Source organism: Ambystoma mexicanum, chromosome 8, assembly GCF_040938575.1.
Source record: "Ambystoma mexicanum isolate Mex_15411 chromosome 8, UKY_AmexF1_1, whole genome shotgun sequence".
Classification (NCBI taxonomy): Eukaryota; Metazoa; Chordata; class Amphibia; order Caudata; family Ambystomatidae; genus Ambystoma; species Ambystoma mexicanum.
In genome coordinates this window covers 98,389,924-98,404,339 of record NC_090929.1, presented here as the reverse complement: position 1 = coordinate 98,404,339, position 14,416 = coordinate 98,389,924, and positions in this window count along the sequence as shown.

Genomic DNA, 14,416 nt, shown 5'->3' with positions numbered 1-14,416 from the left:
ACTGTCCACTCCCCGCCCTACCTGAGACTGGGTGATATGATCCCCACTCATCCTCCCCAGGTTACTAGATCCATACCCCATCCACCCCCCACCCCACCTGAGACTTCCCCACTCTACCTGAGACTGAGTGATCTGATCCCCACTCATCCTCCCCTAGCTACTAGATCCATACACTGTCCACTCCCCATCCTACCTGAGACTGGGTGATCTGATCCCCACTCATCCTCCCCTGGTTACTAGATCCATGCACCATCCACTCCCCACCCTACCTGAGACTGGGTGATCTGATCCCCACTCATCCTCCCCTGGTTACTAGATCCATACACCATCCACTCCCCACCTAACCTGAGACTGGGTGATCCGATCCCCACTCATCCTCCTCTGGTTACTAGATCCATGCACCGTCCACTCCATACCCTACCTGAGACTGGGTGATCTGATCCCCACTCATCCTCCCCTGGTTGCTAGGTCCATACGTCGTCCACTCCCCACCCTACCTGAGACTTCCCCACCCTACCTGAGACTGGGTGATCTGATCCCCACTCATCCTTCCCTGGCTACTAGATCTATACACTATCCACTCCCCACCCTACCCGAGACTGGATGATCTGATCCCCACTCATCCTCCCCTGGCTACTAGATCCATACACTATCCACTCCCCACCCTACCTGAGACTGGGTGATCTGATCCCCACTCATCCTCCCTTGGTTACTAGATCCATACACTGTCCACTCCCCACCCTACCTGAGACTGGGTGATCTGATCCCCACTCATCCTCCCCTGGTTACTAGATCCATACACCATCCACTCCCCACCTAACCTGAGACTGGGTGATCCGATCCCCACTCATCCTCCTTTGGATACTCGATCCATGCACCGTCCACTCCATACCCTACCTGAGACTGGGTGATCTGATCGCCTCTCATCCTCCCCTGGTTACTAAGTCCATACGTCGTCCACTCCCCATCTACCTGAGACTTCCCCACCCTACCTGAGACTGGGTGATCTGATCCCCACTCATCCTCCCCTGGCTACTAGATCCATACACTATCCACTCCCCACCCTACCTGAGACTGGGTGATCTGATCCCCACTCATCCACCACTGGCTACTAGATCCATACACTATCCACTCCCCACCCCAACTGAGACTGGGTGATCTGATCCCCGCTCATCCTCCCCGGGTTACCAGATCCATACACTGTCCACTCCCCACCCTACCTGAGACTGGGTGATCTGATCCCCACTCATCCTCCCCTGGCTACTAGATCCATGCACCATCCACTCCCCACCTAACCTGAGACTGGGTGATCTGATCAACACTCATCCTCCCCTGGTTACTAGATCCATACACCATCCACTCCCCACCTAACCTGAGACTGGGTGATCCGATCCCCACTCATCCTCCTCTGATTACTAGATCCATGCACCGTCCACTCCATACCCTACATAAGACTGGGTGATCTGATCCCCATTCTTCCTCCCCTGGTTACTAGGTCCATACGTCGTCCACTCCCCAACCTACCTGAGACTGGGTGATCTGATCCCCACACATCCTCCCCTGGCTACTAGATCCATACCCCATCCACTCCCCACCCTACCTGAGACTTCCCCACCCTACCTGAGACTGGTGATCTGATCCCCACTCATCCTCCCCTGGCTACTAGATCCATACCCCATCCACTCCCCACCCTACCTGAGACTGGGTGATCTGATCACACCTCATCCTCCCCTGGTTACTAGGTCCATACACCGTCCACTTCCCACCCTATCTGAGACTGGGTGATCTGATCCCAACTCATCCTCCCCTGGCTACTAGATCCATACACTGTCCACTCCCCACCCTACCTGAGACTGGGTGATCTGATCCCCACTCATCCTCCCCTGGCTATTAGATCCATACACTATCCACTCCCCACCCTACCTGAGACAGGGTGATCTGATCCCCACTCATCCTCCCCTGGTTACTAGATTCATACCCCATCCACTCCCCACCCCACCTGAGACTTCCCACCCTACCTGAGACTGGGTGATCTGATCCCCACTCATCCCACCCTGGCTACTAGATCCATATACTGTCCAATCCCCACCCTACCTGAGACTGGGTGATCTGATCCCCACTCATCCTCCCCTGGTTACTAGATCCATACCCCATCCACTCCCCACCCCACCTGAGACTTCCCCACCCTACCTGAGACTGGGTGGTCTGATCCCCACTCATCCTCCCCTGGCTACTAGATCCATACACTGTCCACTCCCCGCCCTACCTGAGACTGGGTGATCTGATCCCCACTCATCCTCCCCTGGTTACTAGATCCATTCACCATCCACTCCCCACCCTACCTGAGACTGGGTGATCTGATCCCCACTCATCCTCCCCAGGTTACTAGATCCATACCCCATCCACCCCCCACCCCACCTGAGACTTCCCCACTCTACCTGAGACTGAGTGATCTGATCCCCACTCATCCTCCCCTGGCTACTAGATCCATACACTGTCCACTCCCCATCCTACCTGAGACTGGGTGATCTGATCCCCACTCATCCTCCCCTGGTTACTAGATCCATGCACCATCCACTCCCCACCCTACCTGAGACTGGGTGATCTGATCCCCACTCATCCTCCCCTGGTTACTAGATCCATACACCATCCACTCCCCACCTAACCTGAGACTGGGTGATCCGATCCCCACTCATCCTCCTCTGGTTACTAGATCCATGCACCGTCCACTCCATACCCTACCTGAGACTGGGTGATCTGATCCCCACTCATCCTCCCCTGGTTACTAGGTCCATACGTCGTCCAACCCCACCCTACCTGAGACTTCCCCACCCTACCTGAGACTGGGCGATCTGATCCCCACTCATCCTTCCCTGGCTACAAGATCTATACACTATCCACTCCCCACCCTACCCGAGACTGGATGATCTGATCCCCACTCATCCTCCCCTGGCTACTAGATCCATACACTATCCACTCCCCACCCTACCTGAGACTGGGTGATCTGATCCCCACTCATCCTCCCTTGGTTACTAGATGCATACACTGTCCACTCCCCACCCTACCTGAGACTGGGTGATCTGATCCCCACTCATCCTCCCTTGGTTACTAGATCCATACACCATCCACTCCCCACCTAATCTGAGACTGGGTGATCCGATACCCACTCATCCTCCTCTGGTTACCAGATCCATGCACCGTCCACTTCATACCCTACCTCAGACTGGGTGATCTTATCCCCACTCATCCTCCCCTGGTTACTAGGTCCATACGTCGTCCACTCCCCACCCTACCTGAGACTGGGTGATCTGATCCCCACTCATCCTCCCCTGGCTACTAGATCCAAACCCCATCCACTCCCCACCCCACCTGATACTTCCCTACCCTACCTGAGACTAGGTGATCTGATCCCCACTCATCCTCCCCTGGCTACTAGATCCATACCCCATCCACTCCCCACCCCACCTGAGACTTCCCCACCCTACCTGAGACTGGGTGATCTGATCCCCCCTCATCCTCCCCTGGCTACTAGATCCATACACTGTCCACTCCCCACCCTACCTGAGACTGGGTGATCTGATCCCCACTCATCCTCCCCTGGTTACTAGATCCATACACCATCCACTCCCCACATAACCTGAGACTGGGTGATCCGATCCCCACTCATCCTCCTCTGGTTACTAGATCCATGCACCATCCACTCCATACCCTACCTCAGACTGGGTGATCTGATCCCCACTCATCCTCCCCTGGTTACTAGGTCCATACGTCGTCCACTCCCCACCCTACCTGAGACTGGATGATCTGATCCCCACTCATCCTCCCCTGGCTACTAGATCCAAACCCCATCCACTCCCCACCCCACCTGATACTTCCCTACCCTACCTGAGACTAGGTGATCTGATCCCCACTCATCCTCCCCTGGCTACTAGATCCATACCCTATCCACTCCCCACCCCACCTGAGACTTCCCCACCCTACCTGAGACTGGGTGATCTGATCCCCACTCATCCTCCCCTGGCTACTAGATCCATACACTGTCCACTCCCCACCCTACCTGAGACTGGGTGATCTGATCCCCACTCATCCTCCCCTGGTTACTAGATCCATACACCATCCACTCCCCACCTAACCTGAGACTGGGTGATCCGATCCCCACTCATCCTCCTCTGGTTACTAGATCCATGCACCACCCACTTCCCACCCTACCTGAGACTGGGTGATCTGATCCCCACTCATCCTCCCCTGGTTACTAGATCCATACACCATCCACTCCCCACCTAACCTGAGACTGGGTGATCCGATCCCCACTCATCCTCCTCTGGTTACTAGATCCATGCACCGTCCACTCCATACCCTACCTGAGACTGGGTGTTCTGATCCCCACTCATCCTCCCCTGGTTACTAGGTCCATACGTCGTCCACTCCCCACCCTACCTGAGACTTCCCCACCCTACCTGAGACTGGGTGATCTGATCCGCACTCATCCTTCCCTGGCTACTAGATCCATACACTATCGACTCCCCACCCTACCCGAGACTGGATGATCTGATCCCCACTCATCCTCCCCTGGCTACTAGATCCATACACTATCCACTCCCCACCCTACCTGAGACTGGGTGATCTGATCCCCGCTCATCCTCACCTGGTTACTAGATCCATACACTGTCCACTCCCCACCCTACCTGAGACTGGGTGATCTTATCCCCACTCATTCTCCCCTGGCTACTAGATCTATGCACCATCCACTCCCCACCTAACCTGAGACTGGGTGATCTGATCCCCAGTAATCCTCCTTTGGTTACTAGATCCACCATCCACTCCCCACCTAACGTGAGACTGGGTGATCCGATACCCACTCATCCTCCTCTGGTTACTAGATCCATGCACCGTCCACTTCATACCCTACCTCAGACTGGGTGATCTGATCCCCACTCATCCTCCCCTGGTTACTAGGTCCATACGTCGTCCACTCCCCACCCTACCTGAGACTGGGTGATCTGATCCCCACTCATCCTCCCCTGGCTACTAGATCCAAACCCCATCCACTCCCCACCCCACCTGATACTTCCCTACCCTACCTGAGACTAGGTGATCTGATCCCCACTCATCCTCCCCTGGCTACTAGATCCATACACTGTCCACTCCCCACCCTACCTGAGACTGGGTGATCTGATCCCCACTCATCCTCCCCTGGCTACTAGATCCATACCCCATCCACTCCCCACCCCACCTGAGACTTCCCCACCCTACCTGAGACTGGGTGATCTGATCCCCACTCATCCTCCCCTGGCTACTAGATCCATACACTGTCCACTCCCCACCCTACCTGAGACTGGGTGATCTGATCCCCACTCATCCTCCCCTGGTTACTAGATCCATACACCATCCACTCCCCACCTAACCTGAGACTGGGTGATCCGATCCTCACTCATCCTCCTCTGGTTACTAGATCCATGCACCATCCACTCCATACCCTACCTGAGACTGGGTGATCTGATCCCCACTCATCCTCCCCTGGTTACTAGGTCCATATGTCGTCCACTCCCCACCCTACCTGAGACTGGGTGATCTGATCCCCACTCATCCTCCCCTGGCTACTAGATCCAAACCCCATATACTCCCCACCACACCTGATACTTCCCTACCCTACCTGAGACTAGGTGATCTGATCCCCACTCATCCTCCCCTGGCTACTAGATCCATACCCCATCCACTCCCCACCCCACCAGAGACTTCCCCACCGTACCTGAGACTGGGTGATCTGATCCCCACTCATCCTCCCCTGGCTACTAGATCCATACACTGTCCACTCCCCACCCTACCTGAGACTGGGTGATCTGATCCCCACTCATCCTCCCCTGGTTACTAGATCCATACACCATCCACTCCCCACCTAACCTGAGACGGGGTGATCCGATCCCCACTCATCCTCCTCTGGTTACTAGATCCATGCACCATCCACTCCATACCCTACCTGAGACTGGGTGATCTGATCCCCACTCATCCTCCACTGGTTACTAGGTCCATACGTCGTGCACTCCCCACCCTACCTGAGACTGGGTGATCTGATCCCCACTCATCCTCCCCTGGCTACTAGATCCATACCCCATCCACTCCCCACCCCACCTGAGATTTCCCCACCCTACCTGAGACTGGGTGGTCTGATCCCCACTCATCCTCCCCTGGCTACTAGATCCATACACTGTCCACTCCCCGCCCTACCACCTGACACTGGGTGATCTGATCCCCACTCATCCTCCCCTGGTTACTAGATCCATTCACCATCCACTCCCCACCCTACCTGAGACTGGGTGATCTGATCCCCACTCATCCTCCCCTGGTTACTAGATCCATACCACATCCACCCCCCACCCCACCTGAGACTTCCCCACTCTACCTGAGACTGAGTGATCTGATCCCCACTCATCCTCCCCTGGCTACTAGATCCATACACTGCCCACTCCCCATCCTACCTGAGACTGGGTGATCTGATCCCCACTCATCCTCCCCTGGCTACTAGATCCATACACTGCCCACTCCCCATCCTACCTGAGACTGGGTGAGCTGATCCCCACTCATCCTCCCCTGGTTACTAGATCCATGCACCATCCACTCCCCACCCTACCTGAGACTGGGTGATCTGATCCCCACTCATCCTCCCCTGGTTACTAGATCCATACACCATCCACTCCCCACCTAACCTGAGACTGGGTGATCCGATCCCCACTCATCCTCCTCTGGTTACTAGATCCATGCACCGTCCACTCCATACCCTACCTGAGACTGGGTGATCTGATCCCCTCTCATCCTCCCCTGGTTACTAGGTCCATACGTCGTCCACTCCCCACCCTACCTGAGACTTCCCCACCCTACCTGAGACTTGGTGATCTGATCCCCACTCATCCTTCCCTGGCTACTAGATCTATACACTATCCACTCCCCACCCTACCCGAGACTGGATGATCTGATCCCCACTCATCCTCCCCTGGCTACTAGATCCATACACTATCCACTCCCCACCCTACCTGAGACTGGGTGATCTGATCCCCACTCATCCTCCCTTGGTTACTAGATCCATACACTGTCCACTCCCCACCCTACCTGAGACTGGGTGATCTGATCCCCACTCATCCTCCCCTGGTTACTAGATCCATACACCATCCACTCCCCACCTAACCTGAGACTGGGTGATCCGATCCCCACTCATCCTCCTTTGGATACTTGATCCATGCACCGTCCACTCCATACCCTACCTGAGACTGGGTGATCTGATCGCCTCTCATCCTCCCCTGGTTACTAAGTCCATACGTCGTCCACTCCCCATCTACCTGAGACTTCCCCACCCTACCTGAGACTGGGTGATCTGATCCCCACTCATCCTCCCCTGGCTACTAGATCCATACACTATCCACTCCCCACCCCAACTGAGACTGGGTGATCTGATCCCCGCTCATCCTCCCCGGGTTACCAGATCCATACACTGTCCACTCCCCACCCTACCTGAGACTGGGTGATCTGATCCCCACTCATCCTCCCCTGGCTACTAGATCCATGCACCATCCACTCCCCACCTAACCTGAGACTGGGTGATCTGATCAACACTCATCCTCCCCTGGTTACTAGATCCATACACCATCCACTCCCCACCTAACCTGAGACTGGGTGATCCGATCCCCACTCATCCTCCTCTGGTTACTAGATCCATGCACCGTCCACTCCATACCCTACCTAAGACTGGGTGATCTGATCCCCATTCTTCCTCCCCTGGTTACTAGGTCCATACGTCGTCCACTCCCCAACCTACCTGAGACTGGGTGATCTGATCCCCACTCATCCTCCCCTGGCTACTAGATCCATACCCCATCCACTCCCCACCCTACCTGAGACTTCCCCACCCTACCTGAGACTGGTGATCTGATCCCCACTCATCCTCCCCTGGCTACTAGATCCATACCCCATCCACTCCCCACCCTACCTGAGACTGGGTGATCTGATCACACCTCATCCTCCCCTGGTTACTAGGTCCATACACCGTCCACTTCCCACCCTATCTGAGACTGGGTGATCTGATCCCAACTCATCCTCCCCTGGCTACTAGATCCATACACTGTCCACTCCCCACCCTACCTGAGACTGGGTGATCTGATCCCCACTCATCCTCCCCTGGCTATTAGATCCATACACTATCCACTCCCCACCCTACCTGAGACAGGGTGATCTGATCCCCACTCATCCTCCCCTAGTTACTAGATTCATACCCCATCCACTCCCCACCCCACCTGAGACTTCCCACCCTACCTGAGACTGGGTGATCTGATCCCCACTCATCCCACCCTGGCTACTAGATCCATATACTGTCCAATCCCCACCCTACCTGAGACTGGGTGATCTGATCCCCACTCATCCTCCCCTGGTTACTAGATCCATACCCCATCCACTCCCCACCCCACCTGAGACCTCCCCACCCTACCTGAGACTGGGTGATCCGATCCCCACTCATCCTCCTCTGGTTACTAGATCCATGCACCGTCCACTCCATACCCTACCTGAGACTGGGTGATCTGATCCCCACTCATCCTCCCCTGGTTACTAGGTCCATACGTCGTCCACTCCCCACCCTACCTGAGACTTCCCCACCCTACCTGAGACTGGGCGATCTGATCCCCACTCATCCTTCCCTGGCTACAAGATCTATACACTATCCACTCCCCACCCTACCCGAGACTGGATGATCTGATCCCCACTCATCCTCCCCTGGCTACTAGATCCATACACTATCCACTCCCCACCCTACCTGAGACTGGGTGATCTGATCCCCACTCATCCTCCCTTGGTTACTAGATGCATACACTGTCCACTCCCCACCCTACCTGAGACTGGGTGATCTGATCCCCACTCATCCTCCCTTGGTTACTAGATCCATACACCATCCACTCCCCACCTAATCTGAGACTGGGTGATCCGATACCCACTCATCCTCCTCTGGTTACCAGATCCATGCACCGTCCACTTCATACCCTACCTCAGACTGGGTGATCTTATCCCCACTCATCCTCCCCTGGTTACTAGGTCCATACGTCGTCCACTCCCCACCCTACCTGAGACTGGGTGATCTGATCCCCACTCATCCTCCCCTGGCTACTAGATCCAAACCCCATCCACTCCCCACCCCACCTGATACTTCCCTACCCTACCTGAGACTAGGTGATCTGATCCCCACTCATCCTCCCCTGGCTACTAGATCCATACCCCATCCACTCCCCACCCCACCTGAGACTTCCCCACCCTACCTGAGACTGGGTGATCTGATCCCCCCTCATCCTCCCCTGGCTACTAGATCCATACACTGTCCACTCCCCACCCTACCTGAGACTGGGTGATCTGATCCCCACTCATCCTCCCCTGGTTACTAGATCCATACACCATCCACTCCCCACCTAACCTGAGACTGGGTGATCCGATCCCCACTCATCCTCCTCTGGTTACTAGATCCATGCACCATCCACTCCATACCCTACCTCAGACTGGGTGATCTGATCCCCACTCATCCTCCCCTGGTTACTAGGTCCATACGTCGTCCACTCCCCACCCTACCTGAGACTGGATGATCTGATCCACACTCATCCTCCCCTGGCTACTAGATCCAAACCCCATCTACTCCCCACCCCACCTGATACTTCCCTACCCTACCTGAGACTAGGTGATCTGATCCCCACTCATCCTCCCCTGGCTACTAGATCCATACCCTATCCACTCCCCACCCCACCTGAGACTTCCCCACCCTACCTGAGACTGGGTGATCTGATCCCCACTCATCCTCCCCTGGTTACTAGATCCATACACCATCCACTCCCCACCTAACCTGAGACTGGGTGATCCGATCCCCACTCATCCTCCTCTGGTTACTAGATCCATGCACCACCCACTTCCCACCCTACCTGAGACTGGGTGATCTGATCCCCACTCATCCTCCCCTGGTTACTAGATCCATACACCATCCACTCCCCACCTAACCTGAGACTGGGTGATCCGATCCCCACTCATCCTCCTCTGGTTACTAGATCCATGTACCGTCCACTCCATACCCTACCTGAGACTGGGTGTTCTGATCCCCACTCATCCTCCCCTGGTTACTAGGTCCATACGTCGTCCACTCCCCACCCTACCTGAGACTTCCCCACCCTACCTGAGACTGGGTGATCTGATCCGCACTCATCCTTCCCTGGCTCCTAGATCCATACACTATCGACTCCCCACCCTACCCGAGACTGGATGATCTGATCCCCACTCATCCTCCCCTGGCTACTAGATCCATACACTATCCACTCCCCACCCTACCTGAGACTGGGTGATCTGATCCCCGCTCATCCTCACCTGGTTACTAGATCCATACACTGTCCACTCCCCACCCTACCTGAGACTGGGTGATCTTATCCCCACTCATTCTCCCCTGGCTACTAGATCTATGCACCATCCACTCCCCACCTAACCTGAGACTGGGTGATCTGATCCCCAGTAATCCTCCTTTGGTTACTAGATCCACCATCCACTCCCCACCTAACGTGAGACTCGGTGATCCGATACCCACTCATCCTCCTCTGGTTACTAGATCCATGCACCGTCCACTTCATACCCTACCTCAGACTGGGTGATCTGATCCCCACTCATCCTCCCCTGGTTACTAGGTCCATACGTCGTCCACTCCCCACCCTACCTGAGACTGGGTGATCTGATCCCCACTCATCCTCCCCTGGCTACTAGATCCAAACCCCATCCACTCCCCACCCCACCTGATACTTCCCTACCCTACCTGAGACTAGGTGATCTGATCCCCACTCATCCTCCCCTGGCTACTAGATCCATACACTGTCCACTCCCCACCCTACCTGAGACTGGGTGATCTGATCCCCACTCATCCTCCCCTGGCTACTAGATCCATACCCCATCCACTCCCCACCCCACCTGAGACTTCCCCACCCTACCTGAGACTGGGAGATCTGATCCCCACTCATCCTCCCCTGGCTACTAGATCCATACACTGTCCACTCCCCACCCTACCTGAGACTGGGTGATCTGATCCCCACTCATCCTCCCCTGGTTACTAGATCCATACACCATCCACTCCCCACCTAACCTGAGACTGGGTGATCCGATCCTCACTCATCCTCCTCTGGTTACTAGATCCATGCACCATCCACTCCATACCCTACCTGAGACTGGGTGATCTGATCCCCACTCATCCTCCCCTGGTTACTAGGTCCATATGTCGTCCACTCCCCACCCTACCTGAGACTGGGTGATCTGATCCCCACTCATCCTCCCCTGGCTACTAGATCCAAACCCCATCCACTCCCCACCCCACCTGATACTTCCCTACTCTACCTGAGACTAGGTGATCTGATCCCCACTCATCCTCCCCTGGCTACTAGATCCATACCCCATCCACTCCCCACCCCACCAGAGACTTCCCCACCGTACCTGAGACTGGGTGATCTGATCCCCACTCATCCTCCCCTGGCTACTAGATCCATACACTGTCCACTCCCCACCCTACCTGAGACTGGGTGATCTGATCCCCACTCATCCTCCCCTGGTTACTAGATCCATACACCATCCACTCCCCACCTAACCTGAGACTGGGTGATCCGATCCCCACTCATCCTCCTCTGGTTACTAGATCCATGCACCATCCACTCCATACCCTACCTGAGACTGGGTGATCTGATCCCCACTCATCCTCCACTGGTTACTAGGTCCATACGTCGTGCACTCCCCACCCTACCTGAGACTGGGTGATCTGATCCCCACTCATCCTCCCCTGGCTACTAGATCCATACCCCATCCACTCCCCACCCCACCTGAGATTTCCCCACCCTACCTGAGACTGGGTGGTCTGATCCCCACTCATCCTCCCCTGGCTACTAGATCCATACACTTTCCACTCCCCGCCCTACCACCTGACACTGGGTGATCTGATCCCCACTCATCCTCCCCTGGTTACTAGATCCATTCACCATCCACTCCCCACCCTACCTGAGACTGGGTGATCTGATCCCCACTCATCCTCCCCTGGTTACTAGATCCATACCACATCCACCCCCCACCCCACCTGAGACTTCCCCACTCTACCTGAGACTGAGTGATCTGATCCCCACTCATCCTCCCCTGGCTACTAGATCCATACACTGCCCACTCCCCATCCTACCTGAGACTGGGTGATCTGATCCCCACTCATCCTCCCCTGGCTACTAGATCCATACACTGCCCACTCCCCATCCTACCTGAGACTGGGTGAGCTGATCCCCACTCATCCTCCCCTGGTTACTAGATCCATGCACCATCCACTCCCCACCCTACCTGAGACTGGGTGATCTGATCCCCACTCATCCTCCCCTGGTTACTAGATCCATACACCATCCACTCCCCACCTAACCTGAGACTGGGTGATCCAATCCCCACTCATCCTCCTCTGGTTACTAGATCCATGCACCGTCCACTCCATACCCTACCTGAGACTGGGTGATCTGATCCCCTCTCATCCTCCCCTGGTTACTAGGTCCATACGTCGTCCACTCCCCACCCTACCTGAGACTTCCCCACCCTACCTGAGACTTGGTGATCTGATCCCCACTCATCCTTCCCTGGCTACTAGATCTATACACTATCCACTCCCCACCCTACCCGAGACTGGATGATCTGATCCCCACTCATCCTCCCCTGGCTACTAGATCCATACACTATCCACTCCCCACCCTACCTGAGACTGGGTGATCTGATCCCCACTCATCCTCCCTTGGTTACTAGATTCATACACTGTCCACTCCCCACCCTACCTGAGACTGGGTGATCTGATCCCCACTCATCCTCCCCTGGTTACTAGATCCATACACCATCCACTCCCCACCTAACCTGAGACTGGGTGATCCGATCCCCACTCATCCTCCTTTGGATACTTGATCCATGCACCGTCCACTCCATACCCTACCTGAGACTGGGTGATCTGATCGCCTCTCATCCTCCCCTGGTTACTAAGTCCATACGTCGTCCACTCCCCATCTACCTGAGACTTCCCCACCCTACCTGAGACTGGGTGATCTGATCCCCACTCATCCTCCCCTGGCTACTAGATCCATACACTATCCACTCCCCACCCTACCTGAGACTGGGTGATCTGATCCCCACTCATCCACCACTGGCTACTAGATCCATACACTATCCACTCCCCACCCCAACTGAGACTGGGTGATCTGATCCCCGCTCATCCTCCCCGGGTTACCAGATCCATACACTGTCCACTCCCCACCCTACCTGAGACTGGGTGATCTGATCCCCACTCATCCTCCCCTGGCTACTAGATCCATGCACCATCCACTCCCCACCTAACCTGAGACTGGGTGATCTGATCAACACTCATCCTCCCCTGGTTACTAGATCCATAAACCATCCACTCCCCACCTAACCTGAGACTGGGTGATCCGATCCCCACTCATCCTCCTCTGGTTACTAGATCCATGCACCGTCCACTCCATACCCTACCTAAGACTGGGTGATCTGATCCCCATTCTTCCTCCCCTGGTTACTAGGTCCATACGTCGTCCACTCCCCAACCTACCTGAGACTGGGTGATCTGATCCCCACTCATCCTCCCCTGGCTACTAGATCCATACCCCATCCACTCCCAACCCTACCTGAGACTTCCCCACCCTACCTGAGACTGGTGATCTGATCCCCACTCATCCTCCCCTGGCTACTAGATCCATACCCCATCCACTACCCACCCTACCTGAGACTGGGTGATCTGATCACACCTCATCCTCCCCTGGTTACTAGGTCCATACACCGTCCACTTCCCACCCTATCTGAGACTGGGTGATCTGATCCCAACTCATCCTCCCCTGGCTACTAGATCCATACACTGTCCACTCCCCACCCTACCTGAGACTGGGTGATCTGATCCCCACTCATCCTCCCCTGGCTATTAGATCCATACACTATCCACTCCCCACCCTACCTGAGACAGGGTGATCTGATCCCCACTCATCCTCCCCTGGTTACTAGATTCATACCCCATCCACTCCCCACCCCACCTGAGACTTCCCACCCTACCTGAGACTGGGTGATCTGATCCCCACTTATCCCACCCTGGCTACTAGATCCATATACTGTCCAATCCCCACCCTACCTGAGACTGGGTGATCTGATCCCCACTCATCCTCCCCTGGTTACTAGATCCATACCCCATCCACTCCCCACCCCACCTGAGACTTCCCCACCCTACCTGAGACTGGGTGGTCTGATCCCCACTCATCCTCCCCTGGCTACTAGATCCATACACTGTCCACTCCCCGCCCTACCTGAGACTGGGTGATCTGATCCCCACTCATCCTCCCCTGGTTACTAGATCCATTCACCA